The following is a 20,021-nucleotide window of genomic DNA, read 5'->3' as shown; positions in this document are numbered from 1 at the left end:
TTTTCTCTGAGACATTAATTGTTGGCCAGCAAAAATCATCTATGATAGTCTATTTCATATCATAGTTGTATATGTATCTTTTATTTGGATGGAAAATTGTAAGAAGACTTGTGTGTATGATATGTTTTGTCACCAAAATAAAAATAAGACAGTAACAAGAAAACCAACTAATAGAAAACGTGATGTGAGGTATCTTTTCACTGAACTTGCATCCTTTCAAAGTGATTGTAATCAAGAACAAGTGATTGTTGAATGTGAGGTTAAGGCACAATTCTTCACCTGAAATATTCCAGAGACCGTAATTGGGGTTAAGTCCCAGAGTGCTAAATCCCATCATTTCTTCAGCATGGTTAAAAAGATGCCGAATATCTGATTTTATCATGTTGATTCCTTACAGTAATGAAATTGAAAAATTAAAAAAATAAAAAGAAAAAAGAAAAGAAAAAAAGAAGGAAAAAGTTATGTTTAATTATCTAAATTTGACCAAAATTTCATTTTATTTGGTCTTACTTCCTGTGCTTATTTATATATATTTTTTAAGCTATTGGCATTTCACCATTGAATTACTGAAAGAATAGCACAGTTCCCCTTTTGGAAAATTTCATAATAACATGTTTAGTTAACAATATAGTGTAGCAGACAGTAAACAAGCAATGAGAGTTTTGAAGCTACATTAAAAGCAAAAGATTTCAACTGAATGGAATTCAGAAGCTCTGTTTTGGGAAGATGATTTATCTTAAATTTCTGATCCTGCATCTTACAGGCATTCACATCCAAAAATATTTGAGTATTTGGAAGAAGCATTTGACTCCAGTTACTTGTGAGCTTAGGGAAATTCAGATGTTTAACATAACTTTCACATTCAAATCAAGATTTGATAGTTAAGAAAGAGAGTGAAAAAAGATTCTTTTTTTGTAAATAAAATTTTATCCATAGTCGTTCTTTTGTTCTCAGAGTATTATGGAAACTAAGAAGATATAAAGTGTTGTCAGTCTTGGGTTATCAAGTCAGGAATTATTCTTTTTTTTTCCCCAAAAAATTACTGTTTCAGGAAGAGGTTGAATTTGTATCTACCAGCTTTGTTTACTGTTAGTTATACCCTCTAGCTCACAAAATAAGCTCTTGGGAGTACTATTAGTCCTTTCAGGTAATGGCAATTTGTGTTTTCTACATACTTCAAGAAGATTATTTTAGTAGATTCATAATTCTACTTCTACCTATAATGTAGACATATGAAAGAATATGCATTACTGCCTTAATCTATTTTTGTTCTTGGGAAGGAAACAGAATTGTATACTGAACCATAAAAAGCAGAAAATGATTTAGCTGATCTGTGACAAATTCTGCAAAATTAAAAAAGAATTTGTAGGGCAATAGGAACCAAACAAAAGGGAGCTAGGAAAACATATTAAACCAAATAGTTTTTATGGCTCTTCATTACTGAAAATCTTGCTTTGCGACATAGCATCATCACTAAGGAGAAGGAGATTAGCACTCACAACTCTAATGCAGATAATTTTGTCAAGGTCATTAGATGTTTAGTAAAGCTGTAAAATAATTGCACCTGGATGTCTTTTGTAATGCTTTGTATATCAGGAAATGGGAAATGTCGTGCAGATTGGTTACAGATTATTTTAGGGGATTAGTTACAGTGCTTGCAGATGCATTTGCTAGGGGTAAAACTAGGTGGACAACAGGTTCAGCATCATCTGTTATAAATTCTAATTTTGTACCAGGCACAGGCCTATCAATTTGTGTCTAATTATATTCTTCCATGTGAGATATAAAATACCTCAGGGTTTCCATAATAAAGGCTCATTAATGTGGATGAGAAATATTTCTGGAACTCTTTCTGCCAGGGCTAATGTTAATACAGATTCTAATTGCTCTAACAGGATATTAAAATACAGATTTTATTTATTTTTTTTTTTTTAAATGAGTTATAGTCTAATCATAAAATTGAGCCATTTTTGTAACTCTACAGTTTTAAGTATTGCATCTTACGCTGCTGGGTGTTTGCATCGCAACTAGTCATGTTGCACGAAAATCTCTCAAAAAAATATTTCTTTGAGAATTAAAATTGCTAATCTTTGATTTCAAGAATATAACCCTTCTGAATCTAGTCTGGTCAGATCTAGCTGGGTAAAAACAAGAGCACAATAGGCTGATACTACTTGGCATCAGGGGCAGGTAACTTAACACCTCTCTTCTTCAGTTTTCTCTGTTTTATAGATGAAAATAATATATATTTTTACCCACTGCAAAAAGGAAAAAAACTCTCTGTTGACAAATTCTGAAAATACCACTGTATTTCAATAACTTTTCTGAAATAGCGTTCAAGTACATATTTTTTTTATACTGAAAAAGAAAAATATTCATGGACTTTGTAGTGATGGAAGAGACACTTTTATGCACACCTTGTCAAACTGCAAAGTACCACTAGCCTCAGGGCTGCTATCATTTGAATAGATGACAGGTGCATTTGTCACAGGATACATACTATACAGCCATCTAGATAAATAAAATATATGATGGGCAAAAGGGTCTTCATGTTTTAAGTTTTGTCAGGAGAAGAGGGAAAAGACAAAAATGAGAGGTTCTCACTTGGTATTCTAAAACACCAGCAGATTGAAAAATAAAGCTGATTTGAAGAAGCAATTCTTGTGGTAGAACTGACAGCTCCTTTATAAAAGAGAGCTGAGCTAACAATAAACTGATAAATAGATTCATAAAACCAGTATGTGTGTTCAGTAAAGTGAGAAAAGGACTTAAAAACATAGCAAAGTTTTGATACTACAGATAAGAAGAAGCAGTAGAGAAATACAAGAATGTTCTGTATGTTCTGAGCTTAGCTACATGAGGAATAAATGAAAATATTTTAAAAGAGGAGGTTCAGCTTAAAACTATTTGCTTCATTGCAAATAGAAAGTTTCATCATATTTATAAATTTACCATAGATTTCTAATGAATAATCTTTGAAGATACTAAGAGAGAGAAAGGAGGATTCATATGAACGTTAAGTAAAAAAGAAGCCATTCTGGAAAGCTGTATCAAGTATTTAAAAGTTTCGTTTTTATCATAATTATTTTTATTATTATTTTATTATAGTCTTGGGAGTGCACTCTTTACTTCCTTCTTCTTTCTATTTCTTCTGCTACATGTTTAGTGATAAAGTTGTATTTGGAAATGTACATACATGCTTCATTCAGTGTTTCACATACTCCCACTCTATTCCTGCTCCCTTACTGCTCCCCAGGTGTGTGTGCCTACATCTCCCATGCCCTCAGATGCTTCACCCACCACCATGCTTTACTGCTTTCTTCTCCCTGGCATTTTCTTAAGAAACTTTTCTGAACACACCGGATCTTCCCTTTCAATTTGTTTAGCTGTCATCACATCACCATGCCTGACTGCTCTGCTGATTTCTTACAGAATTCTGAGGTCAAATAAATAACCAGGTTAGCTAAGGTTGAGACTGTTCAGAGACTGATGGGTTGAAGATAACAGCTAATAGATATAGAAAATAAATAAAAAAGAAAAAATGAGAAGAAATGAGAGAAAAGAAGAAATAGAAAGAAAAAAGAAAATATATTTATAGTACTCTTTTGTCAGTTTCAGGAACCTCCCCAGGATTACTCACAATCATTTCCTTATAAATAGGATACTCTCAGATACTTCCACCAAAAGTTGCAGCAGCTTGCAACTAATGCTACACACACACACACACACACACAGATATAAAAGATCTAATGACAACATATCACAGAATTCATGAGGGAAACTTAACACTGGAAGCACTAGAAACTTCAATCACAAAAATATACAACTGCAAAGCAAAAAGAAGTGCAGATCTTTGTAGAAGTATTCAGATTATTCATTAGAAGTATTAGTATTAATCAGATTATTATTAGAAGTATTCAGGGAGAATTGTAATTTCATTGCAGACATCTTCTATAATCACTTTAATAAGATGCAAAAATGAAACCACAACTGTAGCAAAATCTAAAATACTGGATGTGAATCTTACCTCTGTAAGAGCAAAGGCCTTTGTACTGCAAAACCTCTCCCTTCTCTTGCATATGAATAAGAAACTGGCTTTGTGAACCTAAAACAGTGAAAATTAAGACATTATTTGGATTTGTTTTGCCCTAACATGTTATGTTTCTATAAATATATAAAGTGTTATTTCCAATATTTAGAAAATAATAGATTGAGATAAATTAAATTACAAGTATTAAGTGTTATTCATCTCTACAGAATGAAAACAACTTCTGCATTTTCCTTTAAAAATTTTGATTTTATCTCTTTGGTAATTTTCAAATGGCTTGGCATCTTTTTTTCTGTCATCCTAAATATTTGCAAGATTCTGAAAACCAAATTACTAATGATTTTTCAGACATCCTCACAAAATAAATGCATGAGAAGTAGTCATTCTTTAGGTTTCAATCCATTCCAAATACACAGTTTGTTGTTGTGCAGCGTGGAGAATAGGTTTATGCATAGAATCAATAGCAAACATCCCATAAGGAGAAAAAAATGTTAAAGAAGAAATAATCTATAATAAATGTCTCAGTTCTACAAAGGCATTTGGCACTATGACATTTCTATTGGACTCAAGGCTGAGAGACTGCTTAAACACTGTCATTATAATAACCAAGTAGTTCTTCAGTAGGTATTTTTGAGAGTTTTTGGCTGGATGTTGTCTTTCAATCAGTGATTATTTATTTATTTTATTTCTTTATCTTCCCCCCAAATTAGGTTAAATGTAGATTTATTTAAAAAATCTACAGCAACCAACAATAAGAAGCCCAAACCTACCAACCAGCTACCCCTGAATTACCAGTATGCTACATATAGGGTTATACATTTGAATAGTATCCTTTCTTGTTTGGTTAATGCTTTCTCATAGTATTTCCCCCCCCCCCCCCCCCCCCCCCCCCAAAAAAAAAAGAACATTTATATCTCACATCTTTTCTTATGATCTTTTTAATCTCTATAAATGGATTATGAAAAAAATCAAAAAACAGAAACGTGTACAGTCAGATTAAAACGTTTTGTCATAAACTACTTATACATAATTTTCCAACATAAGTGGGGTGCTTTTCATCATTCATTTGCCACCTGTCCATTTTAGTTATAAAAAAATGAAATGAGTAGCTTTTTTTCCTATGAAAAAAAACCAACAAAAAACCCAACAAATAACAATGCATGAAATAGCAAACACCAGCCACAACTTAGAGAGATTTGTAAACCTTCTAGGTAAAGTATTTAATAGGATAGATATGGTAATACAAAGTTTGTACTTAATTTTAAGGAAATTAAGCTGAGTATTAGAATTGTATGAACTGTAATATTTTATGTAACAAGAAAGGTGAATAATGAGGGCAAAGAGTCATTTCTTATTGCCTATGTCAATATATTTATGCCATTGTTATCTGGTTTATTATTCCCATGGGAAAATGTGATTTTTTCATAGAAGATAATTCATTAATCAACTATCCTACAAGTGAGTAGTATTTAGTAGAGTCTAGACACTTTCATAACCCTTTCTTAAGAGGATACTAAGCTAGATGTGAAAAACTGAACACCACTCTGAAATATATTATATATAGAATGAATTTTATTTAGACATAATTCTTTTCCTTATTATTTTCATATCAATTTAAAAACAAAGCCAAAATAAAGTAACTTAGATTTATGCACATGCTTAACTACAAGCATTTTTTATTTTCTTTTAGTACTTTTGTGACTGCTCAATGCACGAAGAGGGTGGCTCAGGTCTTAGATTGTTTTTAAATAAAATAGCTATGGTTAGCTTGAAGATTCTTTTACATTCTTATGACCAGAAAATATGCTGAATTAGCAGTGATAGTTTTACCTGAAGTAAAAAACTAGAAAAATATCTACACCATGATTTAAAAGCACTGAAAATTATACCTATTCATAATACTTTTTAATCATGCAGTTAGTTATCTACATAAGCCGTGTCACCATAGAAAAATGTTTGGAAACCAAGATTATGTTTGCTCAGATTTTATTTTGAAACAATTCACTGTTTCTCTTTTAGAAGTCTTCTATTAATCAATTAGTACAGATGGTAGGCACAAGCCACTACTGCTCCTCTTAACACGTTTGGAGTCATAAGGTGATGCCTGTTAATGATACAAATTTTGTTTGGTGATTAGATTAGAAACATGAAGGACATAAAGTGAATCATTTATAGTTTCTTAATTCTCTGTGATTGATTCAGGTCATGTTTTCTGTTATATCACATCCGATTGCCAAATTGTCAGCTCTAATGCAAATCTCATTTTTAATCTCCCCTACAGCCCTATTACAAAATTACTTTTTGACAAAGTTCCTAGATTGTAGAATTATCTTGTCATTATAAAACGAAGACCTGAAGTTTAAGAATTGTTTTGTTATGTAAAAATACTAAAGGCTACTTTTTGAGGTACTAATGAAAATCATAAAACATTCATAGAAAAGCCTTCCATGCCCAGAATTTAAAGGCTACAAAGTCAAACAATGCATGAAAAAGACAGAAACTTCACTAATCTTCCAAAGACCGGTACTACTGAAGCAGTATATATATAACTAACAGAAAACACTGCTGCAGCTTTTGGGATACTGGACATAGCCTTCAGTTTTATGATAAAAATTTAGTGTTTCCATTCTCTGAAGAGAACCAAATAGGGATTAAGATTACGTCCTCTGTGTAAAATCCCTTGTCTTGATACATTTTTGTAATGGCAAAGGCAGAATAAAAGGGTGTTTCAATCAAGTATTGCTGCTGATAAATTCTAGCTATCACTTGTGTTGCTGCAAATCTCACAAGTCTCAGTAAGGCTTCTATTGAAGTATTTCTTTCTTTTCCTCATATTTGGAGCTAAGTGTGTTTCCAGGAGTGCAGATAACAACCCAACCCATATTGTCAGCTTGCCACCGCCCCTGCATCCCTGAAGCTTCTCATCTGTCTATGCTCCCTTGCTCCAGAGGTTCAGATGATGCTTCAGAGGAAATTTAGCTATTACCTTTTCTTAATCATTAATATATTGTGCTTCCTCCAGACCTATCACAGGTGGTCTTCCATATACCTACCAACACAACACACTTATTCTGTGTATGTCACTGTCAAACACCAGTTGACAGTAGGGTGGCACAGATTTAACAGTGCACACTGCAAACCCTCCACTTTTTCACAGATACCACTGGACTTACACACCTTCCTTAATACTTAATAATATTTCTTTACAATCAACAGCCACATCAAGAACGTCAGTAATGTAGAACATTCATTCTGTTACAAGAAGCAATGAACAAGCAATGCACACCAAAGTGGGATGCCATTTTAAAAGTACACTGTTATCAAATGCCCAAGGACTTCTTGGCTTTAGATCTAACCCAAAAATGAGTTATCTGATGAAGAACAAAATTGATGTATACTTCCAAAATCTTTGTAATACTGGACAGAAATTAATCACTTTTTCTATTTTTTTTCTCAGTTGTTATAACAATGATGAATGATATGCTCCTTGAAAAATGTTGCTGAATCATCCAGTAAATTGTTTGTTTTACAGTAGGACTCATCTACAGATATGCTGACCTTCAGGGTATTCCTGACTGGCTCAGTTATCAAAATCTGACTTTTTTTTCTGGTAAAAATTTTACTCTTCCAAAACTGCAACTTGTTCATTTGTAGAAATGGTTGTCAGTAATTGTGCCTGTTGATAAACTGTCATTTTTTCTTCACGTAACTCAGATAAATATACCACTAAATCATAAAGGAGCCCTTTCTCTGTCATAATCACACTAATAATGTAAAATGTGTACAAACTGTATCTGCATTCACCATTCTGAAAGTTGATAATTCAGGAGAGTTAAGCTCCTTTGTCACTTACAAAACTGACTTAAAAGGGACTAAAAAGAAAAATTAATACTGACTGTTTACCATCTGATACACAGTTTTTCTCTGAAGATTTTTTCTAATTACCTCCTGTAAGGAATGAAGTATTTGAGAGGATGACAGTCACTTTATCAAGACTCAACAGAAATAGCCATGTAGATGACCACACAGGCACTGTACTATGACACAATTCTGCAGTTACAGTAGAGATGACTCAAAGTTACAGCATTTACAAACTTCCAGTTTTTTAGTATATCGGCAGCTGTATTAAAATTGGAAGAATCACTCATGCTTTTAAGCGTAGCTACATATTCCCTCTTTACCACTGCACTCCCAGGGTCCTTGTGAAGAAATATTGATTGTAAACAGCACCAGGGTGTATTATTGCCTGAAGGCTAAGCAATCTCAAATTCATTTGGTCCCACTTACTAGGTGAGCCAAACATAGCTTTTCCAGTATGATTTTTCTCAAGGGAATGGATAAAGAGCTGAATATGTAACAGCATCCTACAGCTTGAAAGAACTTAGGCATGTTAATTTTATCAGAAGTAGTGCTCCTGACATTACTGTAAGCTGGTATTTAGTTTTAATTTTGTCTACTATGGAACTCAAAAGGCACTGTAAGACAAGATAGGCAAAGGTTCCAGGAAAGACTCAACCTGACACATGACATTTTAATTCTGTACATCTCCCAGAGGAGGAGTTCCTCCTACTCAGGTGGGAAAACCGTGATCTATGGGGTAATTACTTTGTACATGCTAGCTCTAAACAAGGAATGAATAGCCAAGTACAATGGATCAAAGATGCCAACTGGAAGCTTCACTGCTTTTGCTCCATCAGCAAAAGCGAGCAGCACGGCAACACAAGAGCTAACTGAAATAAATCAGAATAAACAAGAAAACATGTAAATTACACTGAAATTACTTAAAATCACGATTCTACAACAAAAAGATTATTACCTAAAAACTACAGAGAATTCTACACTACAGGAAATCTATTATATTACCTTAACATCTTAGATAGATGTATTAATTGCATGTATACAATAGGAAGTATATTTGCCACATGTGAAAAGATGTATTTATATATACAAGTTCAACAGCTGTGTTTTGGTAATCTGTACATAGTTTAAATAATACAAAGTGAGTATCATTTGTCATTGCTTATCATCACTACCACGTTATCACTTGCAGACAGTTCTTTCAAACTTATATTTACAACCACTTTTAATCGTGAGACAAATTAGGAAGATTTTCAGAGCATTAAGCCTGCAATTTTTTTACACAGTAAAAAATGTTTTTTTACACAATAGCAGATGGGTGAATATCTCTTGGGATCAGAGAATCGAGAAATCTTTACTTGAAAAGCAATTTTCTCACATTGTAATCAATATCTTTTATTATATACTTTAAAAACTAGTTTAAATAGAATAGTTTAAATTGAATTAAAAATTCAATTAGGTTAAGTGGTCAGCTGAATTTATTTTTAATTCAAGTCAGTGCCATCCTTAAGAAAAGAATAAAACTCCTGTTAAAAACTGTAACTCTCATATTTCAATTCTTAGCTTTTAGTTATTGGTAGGTTTTATGGACTCCACAACATATTCCTGAAGAGGTGAGGGGGAAAACTGCAATATTCCTAACTTAGCAGAGAAGCAAAATCATCAGTTTCTATAATTTACTCATACGATCGTGCCTAAACAATTTTACTACAATGTGGAGTATTCTTGCTGACTGATTGATGAATTCAACTTTTTGAACTTCAGTGCTAATGCATGCATGTTTGAATAGGAATGATTGCCTCTTTGTCTTTTCTTTCTCATTCCAGAATTATCCACCATGATAAGCTTCCTGGATGTAATTTTAAACAATTTTGAACAAATGTGAGCTGTCTTGACATTTTACTTTATTCAGAAACAAATCTTTTTATGTTAGTAACAGTGATTATTATGACTGAGGCAAAATTAATTTTCCACATCTTGAAATCACCTCAGAAAGATGAAATCTTACTTTTTAAATAGAAGAAATGCATATTTTTGTTTTTATTATATCCCAGGTGTGATTTTTGTTTTACCTAAATCATTTTTCCAAGCTTAGGAAAATTCCTTTCCATGTGAATACTGTTAATACGTACTATGAGGCAGAAATTATTTTAAGAACAGCTGGATATATCTCATTTCTCTGCACTCTTGAAAATCTAAAATGATTAAACAGATAATTACTCTGATGGGAAACGTCATTCTGTGAAGAGAACAGGCATTACTTTGTTTTGCCTCAAAAAATTGTAGGAGGTAAGCTCAGAGACTTCTCAAAGAAACATTCTATTCTGACAGTTTTCCCCCTAACCTGGGACAAAGGCCAAAATACTGAGTTGTAGCTCGTTCAATTTCAGCATTCACTAAATGTGACTTAAGCTTTGGACCTAACCACTCTGCCTTTAAAACAATGCAATAAAAATTACTATAGAAGCATTCTACAGGCAAATAACAGAAAATGTTGATTGAAATAGGATGGACTTGAGAGAAGTGAAGTGCTTCCTCCCTTTTCTTTGTTAAAAAGGCTCTAAATCCACCTGTCATATTCTGACATGTAGTGAATTACTGTTCCTATCTTAGAGTACAAGCAGCCTTTTTTTATATGAGCTTTGACCATTTCACTTCTAGCATGTTGCTGAGTGAGTTCACCTAGCTATTCAGATCACATTTTAAGCCAGTATTCTCAAAATAAATAATATTCTCTCAATTTAAAAATGATATGCTATATTATTTAATAATATACTTTATCTATTCTTATTTCTAAATAGAAAAAACATGCTTGTTTGTTTCCATTGAAAATACATTTAAAAATTTTACCTTTCTAAGCTTGAGCAAAGAAATGTGGAAAATTATTTACAGTTAGGCTCATTTTTGTCTTTTCAGTCTTAGAAAGGTTGCCTATGAATAATCACGTACACATATGAAAGACATTAAAAAAATGATAACCTTAGACAAGTTCATTTCACTGAAGAAAGAAATTACTTAAATATATAGTCCTGCCTTGTTGTTGTATCCTGGTAATTAATAGCTCAAAACACAAACACAATTCTGTAATGGCAAAAAACAGATTCTCAATAGATGCAAAAACAATCTACACAAGAACAATTCAGAATATTATAGCAGCACGCACCTTAGCTGAGCACACTTGCAGTAATACAGATTTCTATAACAAATGATAAATAGCCCATATTCTTTATTTAAGAGGTTACATTGATTTTTGAAATAGTTGTAGTTAAGTAGCAATATTAAGAATGCACGCATCTTAATTACAACCAACTCAAATGTGCAATACTTTTTAATGATGGTAAATAAATCAATCAACATGAATTAACAATGAAAGGGGCTCAGAACCAGAAATGCTGTACCTGACACTTTCAGAATATAGCTCTGACCATATGCTGCTAGAATATAGTGTCTATTAACTGGAAGTTACATACTATACTGATAAAATACCCCCAAAAATATAATCATATTTATTGCTAGGATGAGATTTCCACCTTTTGTTAGATTAAGTTTTGACAAAAGTTAACTTAATTTCCTAACACAACTGAACTTAAAATTGTTACTTGTCTCACTGCTGTGTGATCTGATGAGGACAGGAAGGATAAATGTTTTAAACACGGCTTAGATCTTGTGGAAGAAAATCGGGCCTGCAAGTGTGTAGTACAGCCAGTACAATTAAGACAGGTCAGGCCAGCTTTATACACTGTAATCACAGCAAGAACAGCCACTTGCATAGCTTCACACCAACGAGAGATGGGAGGAAAATAAATCTAGTGTTAACAAAGCCAGGTGCACATTCTTGGGACTCCAGACAATTATTTACATGCTAATAAGGCCAAAGTAGCCATGCCTGGGACACCTGAACTGCTTGCAACTTGCAGCTTGTTAATTGCCACAAGTGACAAAACGGAGTGCTAGCTTTTGGTGGCATTAAAGCACCCAACTAAAAGCAGAGCCAGGCCCTGTGCCCAGCATGCTGTGTAATAGCAGGGCCACAGCCAACATCTTGTGGCATCCATAGGGCTGGTACAGGGCACTGGGGCTGGCTAGGACTCCAAGCCATGGGCTGGAAGAAATGCTGCTCAGGGCCATGGAGATTAATGAGTGCTCTCAAGGCTCTGACTTTTTCTACATTGACAGTATAATGACAGTTGTTATCATAACCTAATCATATATGTGTAAATATGCTGTCAAATTAACTAAGTAATCTAATTTACTTAAGTATTCAGCTTGATTGTTATGATGCAATTTGAAGCCACAGGTTGAACAGGCAGTCTGGACAGACTCAGGGAGCACAGATACGTGCCAGCAATTTTGCACCGTCACTATATTTGCTCTCTGTTTTGTTTGTGGGTGTTAGTCTACAAGTTGTCGGTACAGCGTGCATGTCTGTTCACACCTGAGCTCCTTTTGGAGCAACCAGCTAGTGCCCAGGGGAGACAACTAACCACAGACATGCATGACCAACCAATAGGTGATGTATATAGCACAACATTCAGAAAGTGATTAAACGTATGCTTTACTCTATACTGTGATTTCAGCATCTGTAACATGTACAGTTGTTCTCTTGCATCACTTCACTTCTATTTTTTAAATAATTTTAATTTGGAAAAAAAAGAAAAAAAAATAATTTATTATTTTTTTTTTTTTTATAAAAGCATTGGCACAATTGTATTTCCTTCATCAGATAAATTTCTCAGCTAGATTGCAGAAATCAGCTGCCAGCTGGCAAACTGAGAAATGCACTGCAAGCCAGGCTGAATTATAAATAGATTTGATTTTGAATCCACTTAGACTTATTTAAAATAGCAGGTTTGAAACACCAAAAACTGCCAAGATATAGATCATAGGAAACTGCTATAAACCTTCTCTCATTTTTGCTATGTTTTCAGTACATTGAAATTAATATTAAATTCATTCCAATATTAAACTCTTTGAGATTTAGGTGCGTGATTCTTTCGAGGCAGCTGCATTCTAACAACATTTTAAAAAAAAACAAAAACTATTCTAAATAGATATAAAACAAAAATGTTGCAAATGGAAGCCATAATAATTAACTAATAGATAAACTGTATATTTATTTTATTTTATTTTTCTCCTCTGTGTTCAAACAAATATACTTCTCAGCACAATGGCAACTGATTCAACCTCCATTTCCTGCTGTTTTACAGATCAGGAAGTGTATGAAGTACTAAAATGTGCGGGGGAAATATAATAAGGAAAGGAAATTTAAATTCTCAACTAAAATTTGGAAATATAAATACTGGTTTAAGAGACAAAACTTCAAATAATTGAGCTTGCTAAAATACAAAGCTTAAGTTGAGGACCATCTAGCCTTTAGGAGGTATGAGCAGAAGTTCCCACAAGTAACCTTAGATTGAACCTAAAGCAAAACAAATAATGAAGTGAATAGATTCTACTGAATAATTCAAATCACCTTGAACAAGACATAACTAGAAAAGGAATGTAAAACATAGAGGAAGATCAATTACTGAAATAAGCTGTACTCAAAGAAAAAAGAAAAGGAAAGATAAATGTAATGGGAGTAAAACAGACTCTTGGAGCAAAGAACAGTTGACTTTATCTAGTGTACAGATTCCAAAGATTCCAAAATCTCTGAGGTTGTCTGATCACCAGACAGAATGTTACTTTTCTTAAACAACTTTGTATGCCTTCAAATAAACATCTTTTCTGAGACGTAGACTTGTCATGCTGATAAAAATCCCCTAAGTTATTAACTATATGGATCTTTATAATCATGGTATTCCAACAACAAAACATTATCATAGTAGAAGCTTTTCCTGTCTTTAAGAATAGTGAGTCCACACATCATCTTGCTATATGTAACTATACATTGCATCAACATTACCATAAGAACTACAAATGTATTTATTATTTTTTACAGGAAAAGAGACACTGAATTCATTGATCACAAAACTGATGTGAAAATGTTATATGCTATTTCAGACTCTACAGATGAAAACAGTTCCTTTGTTACAAAATACTGCACCTTAGTAATATGGGTATTGAAGAAAAGTAAGCAGGATTTATTTTCTTTTTTCTTTTTTTTTTTTTTTAATTTTATTTAATCTGAGATTAATTGGATGAGAAATGGAAAGCAGTTCTGATTGCAATCTAAAAATATTAATTTCATAGATGAGAAGATACAATTTGTTCAGCTGTTCCTTTCCAGAAATTTTATTCACATTATGTGAAAGATTTCGGTTTTCATACCCCTTACAGTATTCATCATCCACTATTTTGGTCCAGACTTCATTATTTTGAAAGAAATAACATTATTATATAGGAATAAAGCTTCTATTAATTTTGAAGCTCTTTTCCTGCATCTTCAAATGTGAATACTACCACGAATTGAGTATTTTTAAAGGACACTGGAAGAAACTGAGTTTGTCTGATAGACGTTGTAGCAAGAATGGAAAATGTAAAAGCTTTCTTACTATCTTAAGATAACAGAACAATCTTCATCTTCAAGTCTATACTTGCAGAACTAAACCCAGGCAAGACAGTTATTTAAGGATTTCATCTTCTTACTTTTTCCATTTTTTGAGAGAGTAATCCTGCCAGAGATGAGATGTATGTGATATGGGACCATGACTTACCAAAAGATAAAGCAGTCGGCAATAAAAGCCACAGAAAAGTGATAATATTGAAGCCAGCGCACTGTGTGTATAGATGTGCTGTTTCATCTTGTTTCTCTATGCAACATTATTTCATACTTTCCATTAAAAGAAAAAAAACAACTCTGGAAAAACAAACAGATTTTTTTCTGTCTGAAAATACAGAAGGCTAGACTTCCAACAATTAAAAGAGTTAAGACAATTGATAGAATATTCACTGGATATTTTGATGCTATTTCATATGATTTAAAGGAGAAAATACTGTTTTATTCAAAAATAAATGTACATCCCCCTTGATTTCAAAATAATGAAATGAGGAATTTTTAATTGTCCGATATATGGATACTTTACATCTTATTTGAATACCTTGTGCAGACATTAGTGGGGAATGCAGATGTTGAAACATAATGGCATAGGTTACCTTAGATACAAAATAGCTGTTCTTCTTTCTAAAAATTACTGGAGTTCAGAATGTATTTTATGACATTATGAGTATCTATTTATAGTTGCATTTTCTTGCAGCCTACTGTATCTAACCAATATGATTCATTTTGTATAATTACATGTTATTATAAGAATATATATTAATATACTTATGTTAAAATAGCATTATTTATTATAGTTCGTTATGAAACCGTATAAGACAGCAACCTGAATTCAAATAAATCATAGAAGAGACTAAAAGACTTAAAACAGCTTGAGTGAGTAATGAAATGTCTCACAAGTTATTGGTCCTAAGATCAGTCATTGGCAAGCCACCTTGTTTGGATTGGCAGACATAGAAAAACCATTAAGCTGGGAGGAATTAAGCCTTTCAGAATGAATGGCTTCCATCTTCAGCAATATCTAGAAACTGTATTGCAGACATGAAGGAATATTCCACTCCTACTCACACTGTTGACCCACATGAGACCTCCCTCTGCAGCAGCACATAGTCTGGGGAAGCAAGGTGCCCCGATACTGATTTATTAAAATATAATGTTGAATATTCATTTACCAACTTGAAAAGCCTGTAGTCACTAGTGCTTGTTTTCTTAAGTTTTTCGTATATTTTATATGTTTATTATTCTGTCATCCATAACTGGAATAATAACTGCCAGATAACACCTTTGTATTATCCATGTCAGTCCAATTAACTGCATGAATGATGGGGGAATGAAATGTGCCCTATAGATGGCAGTGTAAGCACACTGAAGAAGCTGGTGAGCCTTCAAGTAGAATCACTGAAAAACATTTGTGATTAACAATAAATTCATACAAACAATTACTACATAGGAAATTAAAAACACGGAATGCACTGCTCAGATTAGATCAACCAGCAGCACTTTTAGAATGCATTTCAGTCAGTTAAATAATCACTTTGGCATTTTTCGATGCCAGTAACATGCAACAAGCTAATATTCCACCATCAGAATTCACTCTTCTGCAGCTCCTTTAACATGTTTATAGATGATTAAAAAGACTGAAAGCACTTTCTAAAATAATACAGAGTTTAAGCATACTGCCCTTTAAGGATGGACTCCTGTTAGAATATGTTTTAATATTGCAACACCTTAGCAAAAACAAATAAGGTAGTTGAGTGGCTCAAGAAAAAAAACACAGAATAATTTAATGGCTTTACATTTAAAACAGATGAATATCATATTTTCATAAAAGCCTTTTTAGGGTTGCTTGCAGTCACAGAGCTATTCTGCGTATAAGAAACAGTCATACGTAGACAAACAAATGAGTGCAAAGGTATCTAGTAAGAGCAGTCATGTTTGGTAAGGTTAATTTATTGAGGAGTTATATCATTTGCATTTAATTTTAATCATCTCAAAACTATTTTTTTCCAAGTCATTCGGTAATCCTAAACACTGTTTGAAGTGAATTAACGAAGATTACAATATGAGGAAGTGTCTGACACTTTGGGGATGTGGTGCTAGGAAGGTTTAGGGGGTATTTTTATACACATTTTATAAGCAGAGTAAATCTTGGACTTCAAACATTGTTTTTGGACATGAAAGAGTTTGAAAATCCTATTAAGTTCTTTGTGGAAATGGTCTAGAAGGACTGCTGCTAGAGTATAAGCTATTTTGCATTATCACTTATTACAGCAAAATCCAAACTTGTGAAGCCAAGGGAGTTCCTGAAAACACTTCTGAAAAATTATTTTCCTTTACTTGCAATATTTTCAGTCATACATATTACCTTATTGTGAAAATATAATGGAGTGCATGACATCTTCCTATTTCCTTTTCTTAAAATAGCATACTTCTGTGCAGATAAGCCAGTGTCAAATTAACTTATTACATAGTTTTGCAGCCATTTTGAATAACACCGATTTCTGTTTTCCCTAGAGGTTGCTTTTATTCTCACATACAAAAATTTACTACTAGAAATAATGAATTTAGAGTGCAGTTTCAACTGTGATTAGCCCATGATTTTTTCCATAATAGCAAATATAAAGCAAGTGCATCTTTAGTAGCATACAGGAAGCATCTCATTTATGATTTTCAGATCTGATTTCTACAAGTGTACTTCCTTATCCATTTTGAGGTGGAGTTTTGAGCAAGTTTAATCTAAATCAGAGCAGCAACAAAGGTTTTACCAGAAAATAAACTTAATATAAAAATCCAAAATTGAGAGAGACTAGGAAAGTACATGTGAGTAAAAGGGAGATACACAATGCTTTTGATGCCCATTGTGTCTCTGCAGGTGATTTCTAGCTTTCAAGCTTGGCTGCAGTGACTTTCTGAGTTGCACTAAAGCAATAAACTCTGCACAGTCCCAAGGAAATTCTTCTCATCACTTTTGTGGCCTGACTGTCCTTCCTCAACTCCTCAAGCACTCTCAGTCTCAGCATGAGCTGCACGCAGGCTTCCAACTCTCTGCTGTGAGCACTTGCCTGCCCAAGCCTGTAGTCTCTTATTTTTTTCCCCTTTTAGCCTGTCCCCTAGCTCCCACTGGAGCACAAACAGCCTTTCTACACGTTTCTACCTGACTAGGCTCCCTACAAGAACACAGTAATTGAGAACAACGTGGAAGAAAGCACTATGTCATAAACATGTTGTCACATTTAAACATCATGTGTGTTTATGCAATATAAGGTTTTTGGCACAGATACAGCAATTAAATGTTCAGACCAAACTTCTTTTCTGTTAATCCCCGAATGCTGCAAGGATCTTGGTTGCATACGGAAATGCCCTTACAAGCATTGCTTAATGCTCCTTTCAGAGAACTTTTTTGCCCCTTTGTACCTTAAAGAAGTAAATCTTTTATTTCCTGAACTCAGGAATTTGTAGCAGGACAAACTCTGCTAAGCCTTGGAGTACTCTCTATAGAAAGAGAAAGAATGGGGCAAACATACAGAAACATTAATATCCATCAGAAGTTTCACAACCATAATAATTAATATTTGAATATATTAAACATATTCTTAATGAATAGTAAAATATTTGAATGAATATTAGCAGAAAGCAGACCAGCCCAGGGGCTCATAACATGAACATAACTCCAGATTTTCTAATACAGAAAGACTGGGGGGTCTTTCTTAAGTACACAAGATGTGCTTAATTTTTTAAGATGGAAAAACATTATCTAGTATTGGCATTCTTGGCTGCCTTCTTTTGTGTTAAAGTAATCATATTATTTCAGTCTGGACAAAAAGAGTAAGCCAAAAGTCTACTCTTGGAAAAAACATGTGATGGCTTGAAAATACTAATTGTACCTGTGCTCTGCAGAATGGTGAAAACAACCTCTGTTTATACTGGTTTTTTTGGTTTTTTTTTTTTTTCCTTCCTGATTGTAAGAAACAATGAATATGGATTAAGTTCCCCAAATCGAACCTGTCTTGTGATTTCATTTTAATTTTCTTTTTTTCCCCCAGATTGGCAATTAAGTTTTACATTCCATCACCAGCAGTGATCAATTTTAAATTTGTAAATTGTAGAAAATTATGTACAAATTTAAATGTTAAAAGAAGATTAGAATGGTAAAGATTTAATATCAGGTTGGAGGGGTAAAACACAGCTGGAGAGTAAGATCTTTTAAAAATAATCTTTAAACTCATGTAGTATAGGCAAAACATAATTAAGATTATTGAACTTCACAGTGTAGCACAACTCTGAACTCAGCTAATAGATCCACGATGTTTGTTGGTGGCACGTACTTCATGAAAAAGCTCTTGTTGGGCTGAAAGGCATGCTGAGAAAAGGAAACAGAAATACAGGAAGTACTTCATCTGCCAAAGGAATATTTAATTCTTTAACACATAAAGTGTAGTCCAAATTATATGCTTACGCCCTCTGTACTCCCTTTCACTGTAAGCACCTTTCAGATGCTGGAAGAGCAAGAAGGTCTCCCCTCAGCCTTCTTTTCCTCAGACTAAACGACCCCAGTTCCTTCAGTCACTCCTCATAGGGCATGTTCTCCAAGCCCTTCACAAGGCTTGTTGCCATTTGGACCTGCTCCAGTACCTCAATGTCCCTTCTGTTCTGAGGTGTCCAAAACTGAATACAGTACCCGAGGTGAGGCCTCATCAATGCCAAGTACAGGGGCAGGATGACTGTCCTAGTCCTGCTCACCACATCATTCCTGATACAAGCCAGGATGCCATTGGCCTTCTTGGCCACCTGGGCATACAGCTGGCTCACATTCAGCCAACAGTCTGTCAGCACACCAAGGTCCCTTTCCATCAGGCAGCTTTCCAGCTACCCCTCCCCAAGCCTGTAGGGTTGCCTGGGGTTGTTGTGACCAAAATGCAGGACCCGACACTTGGCCTTATTGAAACTCATACAGTTCACCTTGACCCATAGATTTAGTCTAACCAGGTCCCTCTATAGTGCCCTTCTCCCCTCAGGCAGATCAACACTCCCTCCCAGCTTGGTGAGGTCTGCAAACTAACTGAGGTTACACTCAATCCCCTCATCAAGATAATTAAAACAGATGTTAAATATAAGTGGGCCCAGTACTAAGCCCTGGGGGACATCGCTTACCTCAGCCTCACAAGTTTGTATGAAGTTCCTTTGAATGACAGTTCAGTGGTCTAACTCCATCAAGTATAAGCAATCACAAAACTAGTTTGCAGATGTTATAGAGAATGCATACATACTTTACAAAATATTATTGACTCTGAACAAACAAGTTTAAGAGATTTTTTTTTAAAAAAACTACTACTATTTATTGCCTGTCAGTTATAACACTTGTACTTGCATCCAAGAATTTCCCCAGAATTAATCTATCTCTAATTCTCTTTAGAAACAATTTTATGTAATTAGATGAAAGAAGTTAGGAAAACAGAAACCAGGAAAAAAAATAAAGCATTCTGTCATCAAAGTGAAACTTCATGTTTGAAAACCATCTTGGAGCCAGTCTTTCTAAAAATCCATGTTACATGCCTGAAATTGGCCTTGAGGAAAACCATTCAGAGCAGCAGATGAAAAACTGATTTTGAGCAACAG

The 20,021-nt window shown here is 33.9% G+C and overlaps 1 protein-coding gene across 4 annotated transcripts in view; it reads right to left on the bottom strand.

The window, feature by feature from the left end:
• The window catches only part of LOC107312724 (uncharacterized), a 397,430-nt gene that overhangs the window by 292,090 nt on the left and 85,319 nt on the right, over nucleotides 1-20,021 (bottom strand). For all 4 annotated transcript variants that reach the window (XR_014945158.1, XM_085544596.1, XM_085544594.1 and 1 more), the window contains exon 3: nucleotides 4,028-4,105. The gene's annotated coding sequence lies outside the window, so the exon portion shown is untranslated. The remainder of the gene's footprint in view (nucleotides 1-4,027; nucleotides 4,106-20,021) is intronic.

This window comes from Coturnix japonica, chromosome 4 (genome assembly GCF_054131305.1).
Source record: "Coturnix japonica strain WE chromosome 4, WE-NBRP24, whole genome shotgun sequence".
Taxonomy (NCBI): Eukaryota; Metazoa; Chordata; class Aves; order Galliformes; family Phasianidae; genus Coturnix; species Coturnix japonica.
The sequence above is the reverse complement of the archived record's forward strand: the minus strand, read 5'-3'. Positions and strand labels throughout refer to the sequence as shown.